Source organism: Urocitellus parryii, chromosome 1 (assembly GCF_045843805.1).
Source record: "Urocitellus parryii isolate mUroPar1 chromosome 1, mUroPar1.hap1, whole genome shotgun sequence".
Taxonomy (NCBI): domain Eukaryota; kingdom Metazoa; phylum Chordata; class Mammalia; order Rodentia; family Sciuridae; genus Urocitellus; species Urocitellus parryii.
Genome location: NC_135531.1, coordinates 227231815 through 227244157, shown reverse-complemented (window position 1 = coordinate 227244157; position 12343 = coordinate 227231815). Strand labels below are relative to the sequence as shown.

Sequence of the window (12343 nt, the reverse complement as noted above, 5' to 3'; positions counted from 1 at the left end):
AGTCTTAGTGTGCGTCAAGTTTCCTTTGGGGTGTGGAGCTGGTGAGCATATCCTAATGTAGTAAGAGTCCACTCCGACAATGGAGCAGAGCTTCTGCTTTCTCCAGATGTTTGCCACAGTTCCTATCGCACTTAAGGATGTGGGTGGCTGGTGATAAATCCATCCCCACTAGCAGTAAAGCTACTCCCAGAATCCCAAAAGATCGGTGGGAGAATTGGCATCTTTCCATTGGAAAAGCAGCGAGTTACCCTCAACAGTGGGGCGGGGAGCTCCGGAGATGAGTGCGAACCTTGGGCCTCTGTGGGTTCTACTTCATTTTCAAATCATCTAAAAAAATTCATATGACTTTAAGGTGTGTCAAAGCCGGACCCCCTTTTTTTGAGAGCGGAAGAGTAGGCGATGGGAAACGGCTGTTCCTCCGGATGGAAGAGGGAGGGCTCCGGACAGACTCGGGAAGTCTTTGGGGGAAAGGGCCCGAGGTTAGACTCCCCTTCTAGGTCCCGCGCTTCTGCAAACGCCTGTCCTGGACCCCACCGCCTCATCCCCCTCTGCGAGTGTTGACGGAGGAAAACACGAACCCCAGCCTCCGACCACCCCGTTCCCGCCACACTCTGGCAGGGCGCGGAGCACAGAGCAGGCGGGGAGGGCGCGGCGCACCGAGGGAAGGGCGCAGGGCCGGCGGCGGCCTCGCAGCGCGTCCACATGTGGCGGGGCCGGGGGAGGGGGGGCGCGGAGCCGAGGGGGAGGGTTTACATCTCGGCGAAGTTCCCGGATGGTCGCAGCCTCCCGGCGTTGAGCGCTTTTCCTGCCCGGCCGGCTCAGCCCTTCGGACCCTGGGAGAAGTTTTCCCCCAAAAATGCCCCGCGCGCTGCGGGGCCGTGGAGCCGCCCGGAGCTGCTGCGTGGTAAGGGACGCTCACTGCCACCGCTCTGGGCGCGGCCCGGGGTCCGGGGCGTGCGGGGACTCCGCCAGGGTCTGGGCTCGACGGCGGGGTTCGGCACCGGTGACGCGGGCGGGACAGTTCGGGATGCCGAGGCCGCGTCCCCTGCAGGCGGTGGGCGCGGGCGGGGCCTCGGGAGGGGCACGATCCCAGGCCCCGCGGCCCGCGCGTCCTGCCCACCGGGTCGATGGCCCGGGAGGAAGGGGCAGCGGACAGCCGTGACTCCGGACGCGGGCGCTGCCGCGCTGGGCGCGCTGCTGGGCTCCGTGGACTCGGGGCCGCCCGGAGGGGCTCGCGACCCGCTCCCGCAGAAGCCTCCTGCGCGGGGGCTTTGCGGCGATGCCCCGGGGGCGCATCTATATCCCCAGATCGAGCGGAGGGGGACTTTCGGGCAAACCGCCGGACACATCATACTCTGGCACCGCCTCGCTTTCCTAGTTGAAGGGAGTGTGCCCCTCCCACAAAAGGAGCTTTCCTCTCAAAGCTCCCAAATAGCCGATCGATGATCTGTATAGACGCGCGCAATAGTGGGCTGTGTTGTCCCTAGAGGCACGGCCAGTGCTGGTCAGCGCTTTTCCCTTCGGACAGCTTCACTTCAGTCTTGCACCCCCCCCCTTTCTATTAACATGCTTTTCTTGTTAAAGAAAGAACTGTTAAAAGTTGCAAGTGTAAGGAAAACCAGCGGATTTAGGGGTGACCCAGATCCTCGACTGAAGGCTACACCTTGAACTCAGAGATTAATAAAGGGTGTGTCTGTATAAGGAATGCCTGGTTAAATCTCTGACTGCCTATTTCCCAATGGACTATTACTCCCTAGGGTAAGCTCCAGGCTCCAGGCTTTATCTGAGTTCTTCAGAAGCTTTGCAGGTTGTCAGCTTTGAGTGAGTGGACTTAGTACCTTTTTCTGAAAATCGCTAGTCCTGTCCCCTGGGTCTTCGCTGGACACCACCGGGTTCCCCATTTCTCCTGCCTGGCATATGTCGCCTCAAACCCCAGGAAGTGCAGTGCAGCTGCAGAGCCAGGTTCAGATCCGGCTCTTTATGCCACTTTTCCAAAGCCATTTCACAAAGACACTGCAGCTTCATTTTGGATCATTAGTAGGTTTTGCCTCCACAAAAAATGTCTATTTCTATAAGGGATAAAATAAATCCAAGAAATATTCTATTTCAGTTTGTAAATCATCTTTAGACTTTGTAAAGTGAGAAAACTCTGCATAGGCTATCGGCACCAGCATCTTAATCCCTTTTACAATGCTAAACAACACTGCACTTGTGTATCCGTGCTCTCTGTAATTCCCTGCCTGTCATCTCCACAAGGTTGAGTTTCTCAGCAACCTGGAGGTGTTACAGTCTACAAATCCCCAAGTACCATTGAGAACCCATTACCTGTTGAATAGAAGCCTGCTGACTAGGCTTTGCAGGTGTTTTAAAACAGCTGGTTAATGTTGGCTTACTTCCGGGGACCTACCCGGCCCCCACCACAACTTTTCTTCCAGAAAAGCAACTAATATTCTTTTAGATTGTGTGATCTAGAGCAAAGAGACTGGAAGCAAGGTAAGTTGAAATTTGGAACATTTAGAGAAGATAAATGTATTTCCAGCTGGAGGGATTCATGCTTTTGTTTGTTTTTTCAGTTCATAAATTGTCTTCTGTATGTTTAGCCACCTTTTGGTCCCTATAAAGGCATATCATGCAACTTGAGCCTCACTTATCTCATTCAAAAATGGGGCTGATAACCTTTGTTTCCTCTTGTCCCAGGGCATAAAGATCAAGTGGAACAATGGGGTGTGAAACAGCAAAAAGTAGCTTGACACAAAGGGCCACCTAGGCACTATCAGTGGGCAGCACCAAGACACAAGAGCAATAATGAGCTGAAAGGGGGTTGGTGGTGAAGAGAAGGAAGTATTCCAACACCCTTTAAATTTGCTGTCTCAGATGCTCAGGCCACCACCGGCCTTCTTTTGTAATTGGTATTTGGTACTAGGTCTGCATCACTGTCTTTGGTATTTCAAGGTGTTCTAACTATGGTTATAATTTTTGCAACATGTGGTTTCCACAACAGAACAAGGAGAACAAAACTAAACAAATACGATTTTTTAATTTGTTGCTATAACCCCTTCATTTCCAAGCATCTGGGATTCTGCCTCCCAGAGCTGTGGTCTTCCTGAGGCCTGTCCTCCAGTGTGGCCTACTAAATTCCTAATGATTTCCACACAGAGGTCTCTCTGCTGCTGTTTCCCAGCAAGCCACAATTATGCCGTGGTTCTTGAAGCTTTGGTAGGCACATTTATGCTTTTCTGGGACTTACAGATGTGAATATGAATCAGGAAACAGTTGGAATCAAACCAATACTCACTGAGCTTTGAGGGTCCTTGCTAGAGGTCACAGCTGTAGGGAAACTTCGCTCAGAAAAAGGAGTTTGTCCCCGAATGTTTACCTTTGAATTACAGATGAGACTGGTTTCAAACAGCAGGAATGCAAAGCATAAGGTGAAAAAAAGACGCAGATCAAATTCAGAAAGTTTTAAGGAGAGTAAATTTCCCTCCAGCTGGAGGGAGTTAGTGTGTCATTAGTTTGTTCATTTAACAAATATTTATTGTTTGCTATGTGTCAGCCACAGGAAGATTAAAAATAGGTACATTTACATTGTATTTTATTGGTTCTGCTCCAGTTGAGGGACACTGCAGGTTTTCCTTCCCTGTGGCAGGGGAAGACTTCCTCACTCAGCCTCATCGTATTGCCCAGCCCTAACATTTGTCATTGTTCCTCACCCTGCAGGTATATGATCAGGTTGGAATAATTAACTTTGTCTCTTATATACTTTTAATTAATAAAAACTCTAGACTCAGCAAAGTCTCCAGAGTATCTGCAGTTAGTTAAGTAACACTATCTGCTTAACACATGTAAACTAGCATTGAAGTAGGCTGGCTTTTATCCATGAGTATGACCAGAAGCTTATAAAGGTTTGATTCTGTAAGTGTGGGATTTAGGAATCTATTTTGGGCTTCTGAGATCTATTTTGAGAGCTCATAGGTGTTGCTGAGATGTTGCCAAGGTGCTGCTAAGGGCAGAGTTTCCTAATGGTTACAGCATGGGCTATGGAGTCAGACTCATCTTGCTTTTCCTGTCCCAGTACTATTTTTCACAAGGTTTCTTTACCATTAGAATGAGAATAATAACCTCTAACTCAAAGGATTGTTTTGAGGGTCAGATGTAGTTTGTATGTGGGTCACTTAGCAGACCATCTGCAATAGTGCTGTTTTGGGGGTATTTGTGGGCTATTATTATTAGCATTAGTATTATCAGTGTCAGTATGTAGAAGACACTGTTGGCAAAAAGAGCCTAAACATAGAAACTGCTTTTTTAAAAACAAATTAATATGTAGTAATAATAATAATAATAATAACAATCCCTTAGCTGTCTGTAGTTTACTGAATGTTTCACATCAGTCATCTCACATGATGTATTCTCTTAACCCTGAGAAGGAGAGATCTCACTGAGAATGGTATTATTGGCGTCCACCAGCCTGCAGTGCCTGCTTACCCAGTAGAACCTACTCCACTAAGGTTAGCAGGACAATTAAGGACAGAAAACAAAGACAAGATGTATCACTTTCCTGGCCCTTTGGCACCAGGAAATAGCAGGTTAACATGTTGTGGTAGTCACACAGTGGCTGTAACCATGAGGGGTGACCAGGAATTAGACTCACTGCCCCAGGTCAAGCTGCCTTGGTCACAGGTACAGTAATCAGGTCCATCAGATGGGGATACCACTGCTCCTTCTTGTGGCCAGGGGTCAGGGAACTTTGAGTGAAGGGAGGCATGCTGAGCGTTACAGATTGGTCCCAAAAGTTGTTGAAAGTCAAAAATAATAGACTTTGCTAACATTCAATGAAAGAAGAATGTAGTTAAAATAAATAGAAGATACACTTACAGTTTTTGTTAGTTCAGTAGCTTTGATAGCATGGTTAGCATTGTAAGAACATGGCACTATGTAACACTTTGATTGCTTACTCTGAGTACATTTTTCCTTTCTAATAAGCCATATTTTTAGTATAACTCAATTTCTTTTAATCTCTCAATTTTATTTAAGTGAATGAAATTCTTCAAAGCTTTTTATGATTTTGTCCAAGCTTTAAAAAAAAATCTCTCCTTCCCTCCCTTCCTTCCTTCTTTTCCCTCTTTCTTTCTGACTCCCTCTTTCCCTTCCTTTTGTCCTTTAAGATTACCTCTTACTATGTCATGAAATTGAATCATTTAATAATCATGCAACCCTGTGAGATTTCTGTTTGTATATGTGGAGGATGGAAGAAGCTAGGTACCTTGCCCAAGGTTACACAGCTAGCAAAAGAGTCCTCAGACTTGTTGCATCTGATTCCCAACACTACCCCTTCACCCCTTCCTTCCACCACCAGCCTTTGGGCACACTGCAGGGCACACTGCTTCTTGTGTCAAGGGCTGTAGCTCAACAGAGCTTTCCCATTCCCATCTGCTTGCCTTTGCCTTGCCATTCCTTCCTGCCACACTGCCCTTTCTCTGAATTTGTTGTAGAATCCTGTAGAATCTTCAGATTGGTCACAGTTAGTTGTTGAGAAGCAAAAAACAGTAGACTTTGATAACATTCAGTGAAAGAAGAACATATCTAAAATAAAGGAGAGACACAATTACCTAAGACCACACTGGTTTAATGACCTTGATAAACTTGGTTCACATTGTAAGAATATGCTACTTAAGTCTCAGTCCATTTCTTCTGCTGTTGATGTGGGCCTCTCCTGTGACTTGAAATCCACTCTGTCCTGGATTATAGTCACATGTGTCTCCTCTTTATATTGTAGACTCTTTTGAAATACTTTTTTAAAAAATTCATTTTTAGGGGCTGGGGATGTGGCTCAAGCGGTAGCGCGCTCACCTGGCATGCGTGCGGCCCGGGTTCGATCCTCAGCACCACATACCAACAAAGATGTTGTGTCCGCCGAGAACTAAAAAATAAATATTAAAAATTTAAAAAAAAAATTCATTTTTATACTATCTTGAAATAGATTTTTGATGAATAAGTGTTCAGTGGCTATTTATTTCTGTTGCTCTGGAAGAGTTGAGGTGAGTGATTTTTTTTCCTAAAGGCAAAGTAGATCATAGTTTTGCAGAAGAGCATTGGGTTTCTGAAGATGCTAGGATTTGAAATTCATCCTAAGAGGGTCCTTCTCCATCACTGATATGAGTATGCATATGCATAATTAACCTTAAATGTTTTTTATATCTTCTAAGTTGAAAAATAACAATGATTCTACAAATAAAGGAATAAGATCTTGTGTTCTTATAAGGAAGGGCAAAAATCATTATTGTAGAATCTAAAGAGTGATGCTTCCTGGTCTGCTACTTGCATCTCTTTCCTTTTCACATGAACAAGGATGGACTCTCCTTCCTGTGGATCTCACGCCCTTGGCTTTGAGAAGGAGTGTACAACATGAGGAAGAAGGCTGAGCGAGATTGAAGGGCACCAGCCTCCCCTACTGCCATAGGCTCCTTTCTCTTTGTGGGGGATAGCAGTTCTATTAGGGAAGGGGAATCTGTGGCAGCAAAGAACTGGTGAATAAAATAGAAAATTCAGAGCCAAATAATTTTCTGGGCCAGTGAAGTTAATTATAAATAAAAGTAAAAGTTTATTTTTATGTTTTATTTTCTTACATAGATAATACATGCTCCTTTGCAATATACATTCACATATATTTACATGTATTTATACAGGTGTGTATATATGAGCGTGTGTGCACACACACACACACACACACACACACTCACACATACATATGGCTCTTAAATAGGCCTGCATACTATCAGTTAGGCCTGGGAGGGACCAAGGGAGAAATCTGACCCTCTCTTGGAGTGATGCAATGGTAAGCTGTTGAATACGTTATTAAATAATAGTCAGGGAATCCTGAGACTCCTTGTTCCCTAGTAAGATAGATTTTGAAAGCAATGAACCTTCAGACTTTGAAGATCTTGAGAAAACTTGTACCCTAGCTATTTACTTTGTGAGAATGTAAACAGTGAGATCAGTGTCCTGACCACAATAGTCCTGTGTTATGGGGATGGATAGTTAAATAATGGAGACAGTCAGATCAGCCTCCAGATATGAGAGAATGAAAATGCCTGGCTCTTAAACAGGCCTGCATGCTATAAGCGACACACACATGTGTGTAGCATTAGGCTTGCTGGGGTGGGACTTCAGGAAGGACCACGGAGATGGGTTGAGAAAGAAGTGGGTAGACGGTAAGAGAAGAAGACCGAGCCAGGTTTCAGAAGACAGGCTGCCGGACACAAAGGCAAGGGTTCAGATGGTTTCAAAATTTCTCATTAGATTTTTCAGGGCCTAGAAAAAGGCAAAGTAGTTGAACAATTTAAAACCCTTTCTAAAAAGCAATAAAGCAGTTTACTTTAAGAAGGGCCTGTGCTTGTCTGCGACAGCCAGAATTTGATTGCTGTGCATGGTAAGAAAGAACCAAGAATGTCAGTTTAAATAATCTTGGATTTTGTGAGTAAAATTTCACCTTATTCTTTTTTCTGGTTTTACCATTTTTTTTCTTTCTTTTTTTAAAGCTTCACATTTTGTTTCAGACAAATGCAAAAATTACATTATTAAATTTGGAGCTTTGAGTAACATTTTATAAGCTTTCAGGACTAGAAATTCACTACTTAGACATCATAATCCCTCTTCCTTTAGTCTTCTCTTTTTGATGAGGAACTGGGAGAAGGAGAAAAAAAATTTCACTTGGTTAATGAACTGTGAGGATAGTTTATGGTATTATTTTAATCATAAAATTCCTTTCTGTACAAAATTCTCTTACACATCATTTTCACTTTGCTGTGATAAAATGTGTTGTTTCTTAGAGCTTGGCAGAAGTTGTTGTTTCTTAGAGCTTGGCAGAAGCACCACTGGGCCAGGTGCTCAATATTTGTAGTTTAGAGCCTTTGCTTCCTTGTTTTTGCTGAAAATGTGACTCTATCACTTTTAAAAAATTATATTGTAGTTTCAAATGTGCTCATGTTTCAAAAGTATTTGTGTGTGTCCTAAAAATAAGACAATCACAATAGAAATATATTTTTCAAATGAATGATTTTTCTGTCTCCCTCAAATTCCCTCAGGGTAATCAATATCATCAGTTCCACAGCTTGCTCTTTGCTTATGTAAGTATAAACATACAAACACACACACACACACACACACACACACACACACACACACACAGCTTCTAGGGTTAAAAATAGAATTATACACACTAGGCTAGATTTTTTTTTTTTTTTTTTTTTGCTTTTGCTTTTGCTTTGCTAAGGACTGAACCCAGAGCCTTGCCCCATGCTAAGGAAGCACTGTACCACTGAGCCACACCCCCAGTCTCAGGCAACATTTTTGAAAAAACATAATAAAGCATCGGAGACATTCTCTCCAGATGAAAAAAACTCTTTTATGTCATGGATACTTAATATTCCTTAATATACTTAATCATTCATATTATTTTAACTTTTCTTCAATATGGTAGTTCTCAGAACACATTTGTGTGTGTGTGTGTGTGTGTGTGTGTGTGTGAGAGAGAGAGAGAGAGAGAGAGATTATGCTAACATACAGAAGCTTTTATTTCTGTCTGTCGGGTCCCCAAAGTACTATTACTTCCAAAAGTTGTAGTAATTCAAGTCTCACTAACACTATTTGAAAATATCTGTTTCCCCACATTCTTGCCAGCATGCTTCATTTTAGAAGTATAAACTTTCTAATCTCTTTTTCCTGTTTTCTTTCAGATGATTTCTTTAGGGAGCACTTGTCATGATTTCTACCTTTTTAAGGAAATTCACTCATTTGATTCATTTACATGCTGTCTTTTGCTTAATTTTGCTAATGTGCATATGATTTGTTTTCTAGAACTAGAAAAGAAAAACTTGTGCCTAAGCTCACAGAGCTTAATTGTCCTGCATTGAAATGAAACAAAACACTTGATTTGTATTTATAATAAAGTAAATATAGACATTTCAATCCCAATTTTCCCCTTCTAAAAGGATATCATTTATATTTCTTAGGAAATATAAATGTTTTAATGGGAAGAGCAGAAACTTAACAAAATACAAAGATGGGAAATTTTAAAAGAGTTCTAAGCCTGCAGAGCTAATTGGCTTTCCCTCCTGAATCCAAAAGTCTAAAGACAAAGGTTCTTTGAGAGTTTTAAGTTCTGCTGAATTACATAAAGAGGAAAAAGTGAATCACAGCAGATAGGAATTTAAACCTGGACTGCTGTCCACAGCCCCTGCCCTTGTTGCTCCTGCTTATTTTTCTGGGAGGTGAGACTAGATTCCACTTCTCCTGTCCTTGTAGTTGCTGAGTTCATTATAAAATTATTTGTACATAACTTCAGCAGTACATTGGCTAATCAGAAACAGCTGTACAACTGGAGTCGTTTATATGAACAGAAAAACTAAATCAATCAGCAAAATTTCTTGTGTTCGAGTGGGTCAGGCCAACATTGTGTAGCCCAGAATAATAACAGTGCTTTGTAACTAACCTGACACAGATGGTAAAAAGATTGTGTTTGGGCAGCAGAAGTTGAAACTGAGAATTAAGAACCCCTGTGATAGCTGCCATAATAGTGGGACTTTATTTTTAATGTCCGTGTTTAAAAGGCTAGGAGGATTCATAAAGGGACATTCTGCTTTAAAAAAGAGCATATTCCCCAAGGGCCCTGATCCCTGAATGAGGCTGACTTGTCCCCCTGAAAGAGAAGTCTGTACATTCTGCCAAGCTGCCAGGGCTGGAGCGAACCAAGGGCCAAGTGCTGGGAAGTGCCAGGATGAGGCGGGCAGTGACGCATCTGGCTGAAGGGAGCTGCGCCAAACCCGGGAAGAGACACAGGGTCCCAAGTGAGACCGAGGCTGAGGGCCTGAAATGGTGCAGTGGGAGGAATTCCTCAGATGACATGTCCTCACACAGAGTGCTGAAAGCCCCCAGAAGCTGAGCGAGTTCCCAGAAGGTGGCCCTTGTTCACGTGGCGCCAAGCAGCCAAAGTTCATGGAGACTCTGGGACTGTAGGACAGGAGGTCTGATGAAACAGCAAAATCTCCAGACCCCGAGACACACACGTGACCCTTCCCCAAGGGACCCTGAACTCTCCAATGCTTAAAACTGCAGGCCACTCTCAAGGCCAGAAATGTCCCTACCTCTGATAGCCGGAGTCCTAAGCCTGGGTTGGTCCTGATGTGGCACTAACTTGGGAGGCAGCCCTATCATGCTTAGCCAGCAAGTGGCGCCATGAAGGAAGATGCCACCTGGAGGAGACCAGGCACCGTTTTCTCTTGCTGCAGACAAAGTTTTGGCACTAGGATTTTTAAAAATTTGCATCTTCTTGGGGCCCCATGTGCTGATGCCTGAAGGCAGATGGCCCCTCTGCTTGTCCTCACTGCCCTGGTTCTGGATGCTCGCCAGTCCTCAGAGATAGTGTATACCCTTGAGACTTAAGTCACTTTTAAATTAAGACATGATTATCAACTGACTCATTTGCTTAATTCCTTTCACATGGCATCCTCTGCCGAAGGCAAAGTGGTAAAGTGAAAAGAGCCATAGGCTTGGGACTCTGCACTTATGTTCCAGCCCCAGCTTTGTGGCCCAGGAGTCAAATGACTTTGACAGCCTTATCACACTCTGAAGAAGTAGAGGAGAGAAATCTGCAGGGATGGGGAGAAGACAGAGGCTCAGGTGTCTGTGACACCAGAGATGGGACAGACCATTAACACCTGAGCAAGGGCTGTCTGAACAACCCAAGAGTTAACATTGTACTTATCAGCCAGAGATCTGATGAGCCTGAAGTTTTCTATGCCTGTTTTTGACTAAGTTTTTAATAAATAATGGAGATGAGTTTGTCTCATCTGTCTAAAATAGTATATGCATAATGCATAAAGATCAAATTATATTTTAGCAAATGTAACAAGAGTGCTGAGTTTATACTGAATCCCATTGTATACTTGCTGAAGAAAGGATGTTAGCTGAATCCCTGAACTCTTCCTATTACATTGAGGGCTTTTAATAATATTATTTGTAGGGATGAGTTTTGAGCCAGATGCTGCCCGGGTTAAGCCTGGAAGATTTTGTTTTACTTACATGTAATAAAAATCATACTACCTCACTCTATGCCTATGCACATCCTTTATATTCACTGTCATTCTGTATTAGTGCACACAAATGTGCAGCCCTGCAACCTTCTGTCTTCATTATGTACCACATGCAGGTTTCTGTGCACACAGTCACACACACAGATACATACACACGCCACCCAATGGCTTACCCCTTTTAAGGAGCATTTCAGATCTAACCAGGGAGCACCAATTCCAAACTCCCTTGGAAGAGACTGTGTATTGCTGTAGTTCTCTTTGCCTCAGTCATTGCCGTTGCTTAGAATGCAGAAGTCATTCATTGCTCATGCATGAGCACTTTGTACAGTCCTAGACAAAGCACCACCTGGAGGTGACTATTAAGTGTGTGCTGGAAGATGTTCACTATGATGGTGATGCTGATTCCTGGGAGTGGACAAAAACACCCACATGAGGCAGAGCCATTGAGAGTGCTGCCCCACTTTTGGTTGGTGACTGTGGCCAGTACTGATTGAGTCTCTTGCTTGTAATTCCTCTGGTCTGAAGAACAACATGTTGCTGTTTGGGCTCAGCTCAGACCATCTTGGATGGCAGCCAACCAGAAGGAACTATGCACTGCTTTTGCGCCTCAAGATTGGTGCTAGCATGACAGGGCCTCCAGTTGTGCACAGAAAGATCCTGGACCAGCCCACTGGTATGTGGTGTCCCTGTCGATCCTGCCTTAAAAGGAGGCTAGACAGTTTGTCTGCCTTGGGACTGATGCCCTACAGAGGCGAGTCACCATTCATGACAAAGAGCAAATGCTTTTCAAGTTCCAGCTCATATGCCCAAGATGCAGAGTAGAATCCTAGAAGCCTTCCTGATGCTCCCTGTTAGCCAGGGCTGATTAACACAGAGTGACAGGAAAAGGAAGGAGGTTCCTGGTACAGAGAGAGCACAGAGGTAGCAGTGAAATAAGGGAAAGATCCAGTGCTTCTGAGCTGTAGGGAGAGGCCCAGCAGTGGGACAAGGGGCGAAGAGACAGGATTCTAATCTTCTTCCACAAGGGTGAAAAGGCCCCTGCTAGGGAGGTTGCTGGGTGGGGCCCAGCAAGTGCCAGGAGCTAGTGAGCTAGACTAAGCTGTGGCCTGCCTTTAGAAACAGCTCACCAGGAAGCACAGAGAAGAGGATGCCCATCTCATGCTTACTCTGCCTGTTCTTCAGGATGCTCCCTGGGAAGGCCTTCACCTCCTTTTTTGAGAAATCCCTGCCATCCTCATATCTTACTTTACGTATTA

The 12343-nt window shown here is 44.2% G+C and overlaps 1 protein-coding gene across 1 annotated transcript in view; it reads left to right on the top strand.

Moving 5' to 3' along the window:
- Nucleotides 1-770: 770 nt before the first annotated feature.
- Nucleotides 771-12343, top strand: part of Wipf1 (WAS/WASL interacting protein family member 1) — a 116822-nt gene continuing 105249 nt past the window's right edge. Inside the window, exon 1 of the mRNA XM_077798868.1 lies at nucleotides 771-904. The gene's annotated coding sequence lies outside the window, so the exon portion shown is untranslated. The remainder of the gene's footprint in view (nucleotides 905-12343) is intronic.